The following is an 11,906-nucleotide window of genomic DNA, read 5'->3' as shown; positions in this document are numbered from 1 at the left end:
ATTATTATTATTATTATTATTATTATTATTAATTCAGCCACAAACTGTGTGAAACAAGGATAGCAAGCAAGATAAGTCATAAGGGTCCAAATCATTCTGGCTCCTCTTCTGGACAGCAACGAAGAACGCTCCTATTTGTTAAATTTATTTCCCACAATCTTTCCTCCAAGGAGCTCAAGGCTCATAGTTCTCCCTCTCATTTAACTCCCAGGACAGCCCTGTGAGGTAGTTAATATGGGATATCCAGAAAGAGCAGTCAAGCCCAACATTTTCTGTCAAAGCTGTGGGAGTCACTCCCCCCAGGTGTGACCAGGTAGAGAGGTAACTTACCAAAAGGGCTGGTCACCTCTCTCTCTCTCTCTCTCTCTTGCTCGCTTGTCTTCATCGTGCCTCTTCTACCACCGCATCTCTACAGAGATGTAGCAAGTTATTGAGTCTGAGGTCAAAAGACTCTGACTCCATCATCCTTAGATATACAGATGTACCTGTAACTGCAACCTAAGCCTGCTTCCAGTTTGCTAAGGCCTACTCAGAGCAGACCCCTTGAAATTAACGGACCTAACTTTGGGGCGCTGGTTAATTTCAATTGCCGCTTCCAGTTGTGGAGGAGGAGCATAGCCATTGTGGCTAGTAGCCATTGATAGCATTATCCTCCTCCATCAATTTGTCTAATTCTCATTCAAAGTCTGTTGTCTTTGTCCATGGAGTTTTCTTGGCAGGGATGCTGACCAAACTGCGGGAGGCAGTGGAAGACAGGAGTGCCTGGCGTGCTCTGGTCCATGGGGTCACGAAGAGTCGGACATGACTAAACGACTAAACAACAACAACATTCAAAGTCAATCAAGTTGTCAGTCATCCCCGCCTCCTGCAGGAGTGAGTTCCATGGTTTAACAACCAGCCGTGTGAAGGAGTTTCCTGAATCTTCCAATTTGCCTGGTGACATGCTGAATGGGGTGAGTTGATGGTGGTGAGAGAAGGAAGCAGGGTCTTGCTTCCTTTTCCCCTCAGGGTTTGAAACCCAGTTGTTGTTGTGTTCACACAGTTCTAGGCCACAAACATATTGCGCCCCTCAACCATCATGTCTTTGAATGTCGAGGAAGACCTCCCTCTCCTAGACACTTAGATGACCTTCTGAGAAAGTAGGGGGGGGAGATACATATGTGCAGTTAAGGGTTAGGACTTTCTGATCGCAAAGTATCAGATCTTCCCTCTGTGTCCTTCCCCACCCAAGCCCTCTCCTTATTTCTGAATCATGGGCCACCCCTGTCTCTGAGGAGCTGACAGAATCCCAGATTAAATGCTGGCTTTCAGCCCAGCTCTCCAAACCTTGTTCATACATCTGGGGCGATAACTCAACGGCATGCAGACGACAGGCAGGAGCAGGTGTGGGTTTTCAAGAGGGCTGTGAGGGACGTTTTTATGGAGTAGCCCTTCCCTTGAGGCTCTGACCAACATGGGAGAGACGGAGAGACGGGGGATATGGAATAACCCGCCCCCCACTCAAAATGCTCCCCCTCCTTGAGGACGGCTGGGAAAGAGGCAAGGTTGTTGATCTGTTGGAAGTGAGAGGGAAAAGCTGGCCTTGGAAGCAAGAACCTCTTGCTTCAGAAGTGAGTTCCACTTGCCATTTGGATGATCCAGTTCTCCCTCTGCCAAGCCAATGCTCTTCGCTGTTCCAGTCATGGCTCACCACAATGCAAGGAGCCGGCCCTATCATTCAGGAGAGCAAAGCACCCACCTCAGATAGCGGTTAGCGGGTCAGACTAGGACCAGGACCTGGAGACTCTGGCTAAACATCAGGAAAAGCTTCCTGATGGTAAGAGGTGTTGGAAGCGTCTCCCTCTGGAGGTTGTGGACTCACTCTCCTTCCTTGGAGGTTTTTAAGCAGAGCTTGGATGGCCATCTGTCCTGGATGCTTTAGTTGAGATTCCTGCATTGCAGGGGTTGGACTAAATGACCCTCGGGGTCCCTTCCAACTCTACAATTCTATGATTCTATGGGAGAGACCAGAGTTCAGATTCTCCCACTCAGCCATGAAACTCTCACTGGGGTGACCTCACTGCCTTTCAGCCTAACCTGTATCAAAGGATTGTGGGGATTAAATGAGGAGGGGGGAAACAATGCAGGCCACCTTGAGCTCTGGGGAGAAAAGAGGTGGGATATAAATATGATAATCAATCAAACAAATAAAACACCCTACCCCACTGTTTTTCCTGAGCACCCACCCCATGTTTCCTTGTTACTGGGCCCATCTTTGACACACCCAGACCAATTCAGGCTGATTGGTTGGTTCTAGGACGTTGGAGACAGGGGTCCTGCTGCAGAAATGAATGCCAGGCCACTTACACGCCTGGTCAACCTCATTTCTGGAATGGCCAACCAAGGTGCCTGTGGCCACTTCAATAGATGGTTTGTATTGGGCTGTATCCAACTGTACTGTGAACCCACTGAAATTGATGGGCTTGACTAACACAGGCCCTTTTGTTTAATGGGTCTACTCTGAGTAGGGTTAATCCAACACTAGTCCTGCTCAGAAAATCCCATTGAAATTTATGGAACAAAGTTAGCCAAGGCCATTACTTGAAATGGGTCCACTCTGCGTCGTCTAGCATTGGAGAGTATTCTTTGGTTTTTAAGTTGTTGTTTTTTAAAAATACCCTTAAATACCATCCTGATATTTTATGATATGCCGGCATAGAAAGACTTTCAGAAATAAACATAAGTAAATACTACATTGTTAAATTGCTTTTTAATAAGCGTTTGCAATCTTGTGAGTGTTTTTACTTGCTCGTTAATGGAACTTGGAGAGATGAGCTACGGATATTGGATAAACCTCAGCTGAACCTGAAATGGGCAGAGAGAAAATGCTTTCCCCCCACAGTGGATTTGGGGGCACAGTGTTTCATACAAGCCCCACAAAATCAGATTACTTTGGATCAGCTGATGGTGTGCATTTTTAAGATGTGCAGATGAGCACAGTCGCCTTCTGATGTCTGCAAATCTAGCTACCCTTGAAGGCACAGAAACGGTTTCCAGAGGAACAGTTGCCAGTGCTGTCCGTTATCAACTTTAAGAAAACTCAGTAAAAAAAATTCTCCTTTCCCCTCTAACATGGAAATTTCCTCTTGTCCAAAAACAACACACACGGTTCTTTATCACCCTCTAGTGGCTGATGGATGTACTATGGTTTTCAAAAATAAAATCATGTTCATTTATAACAGGGGTCAGCGAACTTTTTCAGCAGGGGGCGGTCCACTGTCTCTCAGACCTTGTGGGGGGCCAGACTATATTTTGAAAAGGAAAGAACGAATTCCTATGCCCCATAAACAACCCAGAGATGCATTTTAAATAAAAGCACACAATCTAGTCATGTAAAAACACGCTAATTCCTGGACTGTCCGCGGGCCGGATTTAGAAGGCGATGGGGCCAGATCTGGCCTCCGGGCCTTAGTTTGCCTACCCATGGCCTAGAATAACCTTTGTAGTCATTGATAGCATTATTCTCTGAACGGTAAGGTCACAGCATTTTAGAAAACCTCACTACTATAAAAGAGGAGCAGGAATGTTGGGGATGAGTTGCTGCCAGGAACATGGACCACAGCTTTGTTTTTAAAATAATCTGTTGCTTCAATGCCTTAAAAGCAACAAAGACTCTTCTGATTGTAGAACAGTGTTTTTTTCCTGCAACTGAGCCTCAAGGACAGAAAACAAAAAGGCAAGGCAAGACCAAATATACAAAAGTGGAATACAGTCTTAATTTCATTTTCACTCTAAATTTAGACTCTAGATGGATACAGCATCACTCGGATCCTGTGTCCAATGGCTTTGGCAGGTAGGTTGGAGCAGAACTTTGCTCACACCATGCCGCTGCTTCCATGGGCATGGGTCACCTTTCCCCAGATCACCCTGTTGGGTTTGCCGCCAGGAGTCACGGTGTTGTTTTTTGCTTTGTACACATAGGCGCATTTCTTGCCCAAATAGAATTCTGTCTCATTATGGGAATAAACTCCCTCAATTTTCAGAAGAGCTGCGTGCTCTCTCTGGTTTCGAAGACCTCGCTTGTAGCCAGCAAAATTGGCCTTGGACCACAACTTGCCAGTCATGGTGTTGTCTTGAAGTCCTGTTCCCAGCAGGTCCCGCTACGCCCACCCAGGCCGGCCCGCCGGCCCTCGCGGTGCCTCACGCTTGGTCTTTATTGAAGACTGTTGCGACAGGACTCCCACCTGCCACAAGGTGGAACAAGATGGAAGCCCTGAACAAAAGAAGACCCCAACTTTTATTAGCTACTAATCCCCCAAGCTACACCCCTAGAACTACATCACAACTACATCATTGACACATCACAAAGAGGAGGGGTTCAGGGAGGAGTTGTGGTGGTAACCTGAGTGTCTTGTCACCTTTCCGGTTCCTCTTTTCCCCCTCCCCATGATTACATTCCTGAGGACAAAGAGGAGTTCACTGTTTCATGCCCCCAGAGGGAAGGGCTGGTCACTGTCCTTTGTTTCAGTCCATACTGAATCCACTTCCATATGCAGGTCCTTTGTGAGTGTAATGATCTTCCGTCTAGGACCATCAAGGTTGGCATGCCAACTGGGTAGGGCTCGCTGCGGGCTTGGGGGATCTAGATAGGTTTTCATATACTGCCAACCCCTTCTGAGTCCTCTCTAAGGCAAAAACATGGAAGCCTGATTGTCAGGAGGAGTCCAGCTATTGTGCTTGGAGGGTTGAGCTCCCATTTCCCTTTTATACCGAGGGGGGGTGGGTTGTTCAATAACAAACTATACAAGGAGATAGACAAACAGATACAAGCGAGGGACAAAGAGGGAGGGGAAGAGAAAAGAATGTCCTATCAGTATTCAGTCTAACACTCAGGTGCCCCTCGCGGCCCTTTCTGGGCAAACTGCAACAGATCGGACTGGAGAAGGCTAGTAGAAATCTAAAGGCAATCCCTGCCTACAACTAAAACCACAGGCAAGTAGCCTGGAAACCACAGGTCTCTTAAGCCGAAAAAACCACGGATCTGGAATTCACTCAACGCTGCTCACCAAACTAATCCTAGTGCGGGGCCCTGTCTTCTTCTGCGAACCTCCCAATCTACCATCTACGACAACCTCCTGCCTGACCTTAGAACTATGTTCGGGATTCCCTACTGGATGCTTGCGCAGTGCAATGCCAGACTGGGACCCGAGAAGACAAAGGTTTGAAAGGGAACAAACGACCTTGCGTTCTCACGTACACGAGTCACCCCCAACAAGGGTCATCGTGCCAGAGGTGCAGCTTCATTTGTTTGATAGAAGGTGGAAAGAAGCGTGTAGGAGAAAGTTATGTCCCTTTGACCCCCTCTGGCCACCCTCCGAGGGAGTGGGTCGGGGAGAGAGAAAGAGAGAGAGAGAGAGAGAGAGAGAGAGAGAGAGAGAGACTGCGACCCTTCTGGCCATGCTCTGAAGGAATGGGTCAAGGAGAGAGAAAGGGAGATTTCCCACGACTCCCTCTGGCCACCCTCTAAGGGAGTGGGTCAGGGAGAGAGAGAAGGAAAGGTTCGGCTGTCGTGGAGACGTTATCCTTCCACCCCTCTCCCAGTGCACTAATTTCAAACCATACTCACGTCCTAGGAACGTCCCTTGTGGACCCTGGGATCCTTAGTTGGCTGGCTTGACCTTGCCTATGCTCCTCCTGGCTGAGCCTTCTGGTGACAGTTGATTACTGCCCACAAAGGGAAGGCAGGGAGAGGAAAAGGATCCCTGGTCTAAGGTTGCCCAGTGGTGCCTGATCCCCTCTATCTTCCCCCTCACCTTCACAGGAGAACCAAGAGTCTTTGAGAGCGGTCGCCAGACTGTTAACGGAGAAATCTGAGGGCTCCCTTGGACAAAAAAAAACAAGGACACCAGCCAGGAATAGCAGAGCAAAACAGCAGCCAGTAGGCTTGGTCTTTATTGAAGACTGTCGCGACAGGACAAGGTGGAACAAGATGGAAGCTCTGAACAAAAGAAGACCCCAAATTTTATTAGCTACTAATTCCCCATGCTACACCCCTAAGACTACCGGTACATCATAACTACATCATGACTACATCATTGACACATCACAAAGAGGAGGGGTTCAGGGAGGAGTTGTGGTGGTAACCTGAGTGTCTTGTCACCTGTCCGGTTCCTCCCATGATTACATTCCTGAGGACAAAGAGGAGTTCACTGTTTCCTGCCCCCAGAGGGAAGAGCTTTGGGGGGTGGCCTAGGGTGTGGTTGGTTGTCTTTGATGGGCTGTAGTGAAATTTGTTTTTGTGTGTGAGTGGGGTGTGTATGTGGTTTTGGATCAGGTTAGCCAGATTGATTCGTATGCTGTTGGCAGATTCTTGTCATTGTCTTGTTGGGCTGTGTGTGCGATAAAGGGGAGCCATATCGGGGTGAAGGCGTCTTCTTCTATTTGTCCCCGTGTCAGTTTCAGTTTGTTGGTTAGTTTTTCTAATAAGGCTGTTTCTGAAGACATTCTAGTTTAAACAAACGTAAAACCTCAGCGCCTAGGACTTGCCGATCGTCAGGTCAGCGGTTCGAATCCCTGCGGTGGGGTGCGCTCCCGTCGTTCAGTCCCAGCGCCTGCCAACCTAGCAGTTCGAAAGCACCTCCGGGTGCAAGTAGATAAATAGGGACCGCTTACCAGCGGGAAGGTAAATGGCGTTCCGTGTGCTGCGCTGGCTCGCCAGATGCAGCTTGTCACGCTGGCCATGTGACCCGGAAGTGTCTGCAAGACTGGCCCGTACCGGCAGGGGTACCTTTACCTTTACCTAGATGTTGTCTTTGTCCATGGAGTTTTCTTGGCACGGATACTGGAGTGGCTTGCCGGTTCCTCCTTCAGGTGGATCACGTTTGGTCAAAACTCTCCACTATGACCTGTTCATCTTGGGTGCCCTGCTTGGCACAGTTCATAGCTTCTCTGAGTTATTTAAGCCCCTTCGCCATGGCAAGGCAGAACCTTTTATTGAGGGTGAAAGAGGAGAGCACAAAATATGGTCTGAAGCTCAACATCAAAAAAACGAAGATCATGGCCACTGGTCCCATCACCTCCTGGCAAATAGAAGGGGAAGAAATGGAGGCAGTGAGAGATTTTACTTTCTTGGGCTCCATGATCACTGTGGATGGTGACAGCAGTCACAAAATTAAAAGACGCCTGCTTCTTGGGAGAAAAGCAATGACAAACCTAGACAGCATCTTAAAAAGCAGAGACATCGCCTTGCCAACAAAGGTCCGTATGATTAAAGCCATGGTTTTCCCAATAGTGATGTATGGAAGTGAGAGCTGGACCATAAAAGAAGGCTGATCACCAAAGAATTGATGCTATTGAATTATGGTGCTGGAGGAGACTCTTGAGAGTCCCCTGGACTGCAAGAAGATAAAACCTCTCCATTCTTAGGAAATCAGCCCTGAGTGCTCACTGGAAGGACAGATCCTGAAGCTGAGACACCAGTGTTCTCGAAGATACAAACATGAGTTTGACCAAACTGCGGGAGGCAGTGGAAGACAGAAGTGCCTGGCATGCTCTGGTCCATGGCATCACAAAGAGCTGGACACGACTAAACGACTAAACAACAACACCTAGATGTTTAGAAAGTTTGTATGAAAGTTTGCTTTAGTCTTATTATATTGTGCTTTTAATTTCTGTATGTTTTAAAATTATGATTGTAGGGTGATTTTTTTTAAAAAGTGATGATTTTACTGTTTTCTGTTTTCTGTAAACTGGTTGGAGGTTTTTTCCTACAACCGAACATTATATAAATGTTAAGAAGTAAAATAAATAGTAAATAAATGACCCTAGGAAAAAGTTTCCAGGTGAAAAGCAACCCCTTCCTCCTGATTTCCATGCTCCATTTATTGTAGTGGTAACTCTAGAAAAGCAAGCATTATTGAATTAGAGACACAGAGACCATTCCATGTGTCTTTTCTTTCTTTCTTTTTAAAACATAAAGAAGGCTGATCGCCGAAGAATTGATGCTTTTGAATTATGGTGTTGGAGGAGACTCTTGAGAGTCCCATGGACTGCAAGAAGATCAAACACATCCATTCTTAGGGAAATAAGACCTGAGTGCTCACTGGAAGGACAGATCGTGAAGCTGAGGCTCCAATACTTTGGCCACCTCACGAGAAGAGAAGACTCCCTGGAAAAGACCCTGATGTTGGGAAAGATAGAGGGCACAAGGAGAAGGGGGCGACAGAGGACGTGATGGTTGGACCCAGCATGAGTTTGACCAAACTGCGGGAGGCAGTGGAAGACAGGAGTGCCTGGAGTGCTCTGGTTCACAGGGTCACGAAGAGGCGGACACGACTAAACGACTAAACAACAACATCATTCCTAATCAAATGCATGCATTGTAATGTCCTGCCAAAATACAGAAACATTTCATACTACAAATCTTCCAGGGTTTGTTTGGTTTTGGCCCCAGAGTGGCTTAGCAGGGAAATTTCAGATTGCTGCTTCACTTACTCTTCATTGTTCGTGGTTTTATAAACTTCTATCATGTCGACTCCTCCTCATGTCTTCTCAAAATCCCTTGACTGAAGAACGGTACACTCCGATAGGATGGTTGTCCTCTTCCACCGAGCATGCAGCTTCAGGAGGGACGCAAACTGAGCGGTGAGGAAGGAAGGGGACACTCGCCTAGCCAGCCAGATCAGCCAAATCACCCCTGGCAATCAGTGGTGTGACCGATATCGCAGCCAGATCACCCTCCCATCCACCCTCTGTCCCAAACTCATCATTGTGCCTAGAGGCTAATCTTCCCTCAGTACAATTACGGATTTGGCGTAGAACACTTAACTATTGGCTTTGCCTAAACCTAAATCCCACCAGCCTAATATCCCTAGCGATGCAAGATTGTCAGAAGAGTGCCTGGGCTAAAATTGTTTGTCAAAAACTTCACTCTTGTGGTTGATCACCACAATAATAATATAGTAGTAATAATAATTTATTGTTTATACCCTGCCCATCTGGCTGGGTTTTCCCAGCCACTCTGGGTGGCTTTCAACAGAATATGAAAATACAATAATCTATAAAATATTAAAAGCTTCCATAACAGGGCTGCCTTCAATTGTCTTCTAATAGTTTGGTAGTTTTTCTCTTTGACATCTGGTGAGAGGGCATTCCACAGGGCAGGCACCACTACCAAGAAGGCCCTCTGTCTGGTTCCCTGTAACTTGGCTTCTCGCAGTGAGGGAACTGCCAGAAGGCCCTTGGCACTGGACCTCAGTGTCCGGGTAGGACAATGGGGGTGGAGACGCTCCTTCAGGTATACTGGACTGAGGCCGTTTAGGGCTTTAAAGGTCAGCACCAACACTTTGAATTGTGCTTAGAAATGTACTGGGAGCCAGTGTAGGTCTTTCAAGACCAGTGTTATATGGTCTCGGTGGGCGCTCCCAGTCACCAGTCTAGCTGCCGCATTCTGGATTAGTTGTAGTTTCTGGGTCATCTTCAAAGGTAGCTCCAACATAGAGCGCTTTGCAGTAGTCCACAACAGTTACTCACTTTGGGTTTTAGTAAAGCAAACAGTCTAATTTGTCAGTGCCTAAATGATATCGAGTGTCAGAGCAACTTGGCCACAATAAGGAAATTTTGCCCATGGTATGACTATTTTCCACCTACCCATTTTGACTCTCTGGCACCTTATCTGCATAACCTAGCAATTCTAAAATATAGTCATGCTTTTACTCTCACAAGATTGAATGTATTGCCCTCGGCTGTACTTGAGGGACGATTCCAACAGATTCCACATGAAAAACACTTAAGTTCCTGTGGAGATGGTGTAGCACCCTGCTTGTGGTTAACGCTTAGCTGGAATGAAATATTCAACGCAGCAATAGAGAAATTAAAATAATTATTTATTTGTCAGACAAATAAATGAGAGGCACAGTGGTATATGGTTACCAAGCTCTGGCCTGGCCTCCTGCCATTATGGCCAGCACTTATATTCCCTTAATCCAGCCCCCTTTGCTCCTCCTTGGCTGCATCTGTCCAATCAGCCTGGTTGGATTTCCTATTGGCTGCCTGCTATATCCAATCACAAAAGATACACCCACATCCTCCTGTCCTTATATGGAGCACAAAGAGCTATATATTGTTACATCTATAAATGACAAATAAGTAGTAATATATCTTACATGTGTCTCAACAAGGAATATTAATTACCAGCTCACCTCTTGCCCTCTTCGCCCTATTGCCTTCTAAAACAAATGGTTAATCTTAAATTTTTATCTTAAACATATGTCAAGGATCTTGAGTTTCACATCAACATTGAAAGATCTCCTTCATTTGAGAGTTTCTAAACAAATGTCTGACAGCCATATATCAGGACTGCTTGGATGGCTGCTTGGATGGCGTCTTCTTGTCTGACAGGGGGCTGGGCTCAATGGCCCCTGTGGTCTATTCCAACTCTAGGACTCTATGAAATAAGAATCTAACATCTAAATTTGTTACTTTCTAAATCCTTTGCATAGTTACATTTAAGCCAATATATTTAAGCTAATATATTTCATACATTATCATAGGTAACCTTTTAAAAGAATAAAGCTTCTCAAAATAGAAAGGAAGGAACTCAGTAAAAAACAGGTTTTAAAAGGAACCCCTTCAGTTTACCCCCCCTTCAGCCATCTGCTCTCCTCTTTAGCTGTTCCCAATATTTATTACCCTTAAACTCTCTCAGTTTAAGAAAGAAAACAGCTTTAAAAAAGACTTCCCAAAAATGCTTTCTTTCTGCCAGCCAGATGCTTCTCCATTTGGTCTTTAACCTTGGAAAGAAGATCTAGCTCATTTTACTGGGAGGCACATTGGTATAATTTTACTATTTACTCATTCCTAATTATATTTATCTCTGCCTTTGTTATCTTCTGTAACATGTAGGATCAGTGTCCGTTCTCAGCCTGTAATTTCAGCTTTTACGACTTTGAGAATTGTTTTCTGCTATCAATCAAGGGGCCCCTTGTCTAGGAAGAAAACACTGTCAGTGTTTTCTTAAGCAGCTAGCCTTCTTGCCTGGCGTGAAACTTTTAAAAATCTAAGCCCTCTTTAATATACAAGCCCTGATCAAACATTAATAAAATGCAGGCTTATGCCTGATGCCTCATTCCCCCCTTTCAAGCTCAAGGACCTTCGTCCCAAGTGTCCTTGATAGCTTGACCTTCATCATATTCCTGAGGTAAAGCTCTGTATAGGGCCATGATATGAGGTAGAGTTTCATTTGAAACCATCTTGCTAATTGTACTTCTAAAACATGAAATGATACATGGCATCATACATAAAACCATTACCACTACTGTCAAGAAAAACAAGCAAGACAATAGTATCCCTTTGAGTCCTGTGACATTAGGTAACCAATTGGTGAGCCATCCCATATCCCATCCTTCCCATGTTTGTACTGGGACATGTGCTATATTCTCCATCTTTGTAGCCAACACACGGATTGCCTCACCATTATCAGAAATGTTAAAGCAACAGGCATTCCCTGTCAAGTTCAAGACTCCACATAGGCCTCCCTGCTTGGCAAGTACATAATCCATTCCCATTTTCAGCTGCAAAATGGCGGCTCTACTTTCATCCAACTGTTGTGCAATAAGTCTCAAACTCTGGGCCGTTGCATTGGTTACAAGTTCCACTACTGCTTGCAATCGAATTATTCTGTTTAGATTATAGATAGGATCCCGTGCCCCTTGTATGAGCTCACCAGGATTCCAGGAGGCAGGATCATAATAGGCTATAATGCGCTCTGGTGGCCAATCATCAGTACCGCTCCAACTTTGGGTACTTCCTCCTGCTATATGAGAAATATCAGCGTTTCTTCGTGTACGCTTGGCCAAATTAGTAGGCATAATCCACATTGGTGGTAATACCCATCCCAGGAAACAAGTCCCACTCCATTTGGAAGGGAG

The 11,906-nt window shown here is 45.8% G+C and overlaps 1 pseudogene; it reads right to left on the bottom strand.

Annotated features, from left to right (window-relative positions):
- Positions 1-3,733: 3,733 nt before the first annotated feature.
- On the bottom strand, positions 3,734-4,195 carry LOC114603362 (large ribosomal subunit protein eL33 pseudogene; annotated as a pseudogene).
- Positions 4,196-11,906: the final 7,711 nt, after the last annotated feature.

This window comes from Podarcis muralis, chromosome 7, assembly GCF_964188315.1.
Source record: "Podarcis muralis chromosome 7, rPodMur119.hap1.1, whole genome shotgun sequence".
Classification (NCBI taxonomy): Eukaryota; Metazoa; Chordata; class Lepidosauria; order Squamata; family Lacertidae; genus Podarcis; species Podarcis muralis.
This window is presented reverse-complemented; position numbering and strand designations above follow the sequence as displayed.